The following is a 4,610-nucleotide window of genomic DNA, read 5'->3' as shown; positions in this document are numbered from 1 at the left end:
CTTTCTCAGTTCCACAGGGCCTCGAAGATGGAGCACTTCTGCCAGGCCTTTGGGTAGGAGCCGCTGCCACTAGTATTCCATCATTGCCACCTATGCACCGTCGCATCATCACCACGACTATCTGGTCCCTTTGGGGAGCGAGCTGCCCCTGCACAAAGTGGATGATAGATTGTGGTAAAGCTACCGTTAGGTTTAAGATCTACCCATCTTGTGTCTAATTTTGTTATTGTATTTTACTGTTTTACATTATGTGTTTTTATTGTTTTAATTTTGGCACATTGTGCCCTTGTTAGCCGCCCTGAGCCTCAGGGGTAGGGCGGGATACAAATCTAAGGATAAATAAATAAATAAAAATAAATAAACCTGCCGTGGCGGGCTGGCTGGAAACGGGGAGCGCACGAAGGCAGTCATGCCTGGCTTCCCTGCCCCAGCTTCTCCTGGCTGCTCAGGCAGTGAGGCTGCATGTGGGTGGGGGAGGAGTTGCCAGTGAGTGCCATTCTGTTTGGCCCTCTTGGCACCAGCAGCTGCCTGAGACTTTTGGTACTGCTGACACCAGCAGGGATGCCAGGGATTTAACCCCCCCCCATCTCCGCAAAAGCGGAGAGGCTCGGGGGGGAGGCAGGAGCGTCGGGGAGCTGGGGGCGGGGCTTGCTGCCACCACCATTTGTGCCCGCTCCTGGGCTGCTGGAGTGGTGCTCCGGCGCGCTCTGGCCCCAAACGACCCCTGGATTTCGATATCTACAGAGTAGGCCACACTTGACTATTAGAATATAAGATGGTTTCATGATTTTCCATAACCTATATGTAATCTTGCCCTGACCTGGATGAGCTTGAGCTCAACAGGGCTTGGGAGTGAAGCAGGGTTGCCCCTAGTTAGTACTTGGATGCGAGACCACCAAGGAAGTCCAAGGTTGCTACACAGAGGCCCTGGTCACACAGGAGGATTTGATCCGCAAGAGGGACGGATCGGGGGCGCATCAAGCGGGCGCGATCACACCGCAACATCTGGGAAGCGGCACGCACCCGTCCCCAATCCGTCTCTTCGGCTCACAAACGCGTATCAAAAAGATACTAGCAAAACAGCAGTACCTACTGGATGATGTGGGCCAACGGAAGGCGTCTGGTCGGGAAAGCGCTGGTAGGCCGTTGCAGCTGGCACTGTTCCCCATCCCATGCATGTGCACAACCACGCTACTGCTGGTTTGCTGTACACCGTGTGATCGGCTGCCGGGGCACGGAGCCGCAGGAGCACGTCCCACGGTTCTTTTTGTTGTGGCTCTGATTTGCCGACCTTCAGCGGTGGATCATCTGGCTCGTGTGACCGGGACCAGAGGCAGACAATGGCAAACCACGTCTATCTCTCTTGCCTTGGAAACTCTATAGCAGGGGCACCCAACCTTTTTGAGCCTTTGGGCACATTTCGAATTCTGACATGGCATGGTTGGCACAGCAACAAAATGGCTGCCCCATGAAAGAAGAGCCAGCCACAAAATGATTGCCACAGCTTAACTTCAGTGACACAGTGTTGATCTTTGTGCCATGGTGACAGCTGCTACCAAAAAAAAAAAAAAATCTGCATAGCAAATCAAATCTCCAGTAGTCAGTCAGAAGCCTTGCTGTTGCTGGACTTCCTTAATACTATTTTTGTAAAGACTATCAAGTCACCCTTGAAAAATTTTCTTTCTTTCAAGGAGAACTGGAGTTGTTACTTAATATAAAGGGCCATACAATAAATTCTGGTATTTTCCTGAGATCGTAACCTTAGTTCCCAGTACCAAAATGATTTTGATTATTGTATTGGCAGATATTTCTAAAACATTCCTAAAATCAGTGGCTGGAAGTGAAAAAGAGACAGAGAAGACAGCTTGAAGCTTCAAAGGCTCTTCCACAGTAATGGATTCCTTATGAGCAATATTCCCTTTACTGTCCAAAGAGCTGAAGAATCTGAAACAATTGTTGTTTAAGTTTGGTACAAACAGCTGTTGCTGTGGCGGTTCAAGCAAAATGGATAGGGGAACAGTCTCGAGCTTCTGTCAGTGCAGGAACATGCAAGCCAGATAGACTGCATCAGTAAGTAACCAGTCTCATTTCAAACCTGCATACCAGTTATTTTTCCATTCTCTCTAATAAAGGCTTTAATATAAGTCTCAAATTTGCATAGTCTAACAAATAGATGCTGATTTGATTTAAAAAAAAAAAAAGATCAGCATTTGTGTTTTTCTATATTGCAGTCCTGACTTTGTGTGATCATATGCACCAGAGATGTGCACCTGAATAGTTCTAGTCCAAAAATATAACTGAAAATACCGATAGTCTTATCACCTTAAGGGTAAAATATGGTCTCACCACTAATAAACTCCCGCTGCTGCCAAATTTTCTTTTTAAAATATTGATTTGTCAAGGTTGTTAATTTATTGAATTGGTTTTTTAAAAATTGTTTTTTTTAAAAAAAAGATTTGTCAGAGATGTTTTAGGCTGGTCCTGCATTGGGCAGGGGGTTGGACTAGATGGTCTGTATGGCCCCTTCCAACTCTATGATTCTAACTCTCGTACCAAGGTGAGGTTTGGAGAAATCCTGTCCCAATTTACCTCTCAAAATCTCTCCCTCTAATCTCTTAGCAGCTTGACCAGTCCACAAGCAAAAGTGATGTCACGGGACACTCTAGGCTTTGCAAAAAAAAAAAAAACCCAAAACATCCAAAACTCGCATGGCTATAATAGGAGAGCTGGCCTGCCTAATTATAGAGGTACAACAACTACAGAGGCAGTACTAGGCTCAGGGGTCATTTGGGGGGGGGATGCGGGGGGACGCCATCCCCCCGGGTGAGGTGCGGGAGGGCGGGGCCTGGAGCTCCCTGCTGGTGCCTGCTGGAGGTCGCCGCCGGCTGTGGGGAGGACACACTTCCGGTGATGTCAGGGGGTGTGGCATATGCTAATGAGTTATGCTAATGAGTCCCCCTAGCTCTTTTTCTACGAAATGACCCCTGACTAGGCTCACCGCATTAGGCAAATACAGTGTTTCCCCAAAACTCTCAGCATTTTCAAGCTTGCAAATGTTGTCACCCTGCATTTGTTTCAGTTGGGTATGACTTCCTAATACATTCTAGAGATTAATATTTAGCAGAGGCAGCCTTCTGATCAGGTGGAGCAGCACATGACAAATATTATTTGGCTCTGTGAGCTAGACCCAAAATTTAGGAGCCGGGCTCATTTTTCAGACTTCAGGAATTCGTATTTTAATCACCAATATTTCCAGTTAGTGCTACTGGAGGACCTAATCCAAAACTTTTAGCAATTTCTCATAATTCCAGAATTGCTTTTAAAAGTGCCACGCAATTGAAAGTAACTGGTTAAGAAATGAATTCCTCCAACACTGTTGAATGGTTTAAAGTTAAGGTTACATATAAACAAGCAATGACAGGAACGTCATTCACATTTATTTTAATAATACTAATTATTGTACGATGTGTGTGGTATAGTCAGGAGATAGTAAGATTATCTGGCATTCTTAAATTCTAACTCGTTTAGTGTTATGTACCACTAGGTGGTGAGCTAGACTTATTTTTGGGCTGAGAGAGCGCTGAGGGAACTGTGACTGACCCAAGGTCATCCAGCTGGCTTCATGTGGAGGAGTGCAGAATCGAACCTGGTTCTCCAGATTATTATTATTATTATTAATAATAATAATAATAATAATAATAATAATATACTTTATTGTCATTGTACACAGTACAACGAAATTAAAGGTGCAATCATTTCAGTGATCTACAGCCATACACATATACACTCACACAACCATTCACAACCATCCCATAACTCCCTTAAGGTTCACATTGCAACCTAAACCACCAATGTCACCCAAATTCCAACTTCATGCAGCATTTAAAGCAATAATAGCTCTCGAATAAAAACTGTTTTTTAATCTGTTTGTCCTTGTTTTAATTGTCCTATATCTTCTACCTGAAGGCAGCAGTTCAAACAAGGAGTGTTCAGGATGTGACAAATCCTGCAGAAAGTCCATTGCTCTTAACCACTACACCACTCTGTCATACCATGAAATGTATGTCACATAGAATTAAATGTTCTGATATGAAATTATAAATGAGCTTTGTACTTCCATTGATAATTTGGAGAGGTGCTATGATAAAACCATTGCTGACCAATACTAGGTGCCACAATGAAATTTCTAGATGCCCTAGTAAAGTGGCACTCAAGATTTATCGAGCCCTAAGGCAAAGTGAAGCAAGTGGCATGCTTTAGCAGCTTTAAAAGGAAGAAGGAAATTAATGCAAGGTTATTCTTTTTATCATAGAGACTGATGGGAATGGGAGGTGCCAAAATCTTTTGGATCAGCCCTGAGGTTCAGACCCTTAAAGGGCAGCCATTCCATTATTACGATCATGGGATCGTAAAACTTGCTGATTTAGCAAATTCCTGGGGGTTCCTGGGGGTTCGCCATTTGCTACATCTATCATAAGTGCTTTAGGAGGTTGTGAGCAACATTGCAAGGAAAGCTATTAAGGTCCCAGAATTTCAGACTGGCAGTCCAGTATGAGACAGAAAATTTCTCTCATTCCTTCATATCTTGAATGCAAACTGTTTTCTATAAA

The sequence above is a fragment of the Gekko japonicus genome, unplaced genomic scaffold (assembly GCF_001447785.1).
Source record: "Gekko japonicus isolate JY-2015 unplaced genomic scaffold, Gekko_japonicus_V1.1 scaffold2231, whole genome shotgun sequence".
In the NCBI taxonomy this organism is placed as follows: Eukaryota; Metazoa; Chordata; class Lepidosauria; order Squamata; family Gekkonidae; genus Gekko; species Gekko japonicus.
Note: the sequence above shows the minus strand (reverse complement) of the source record.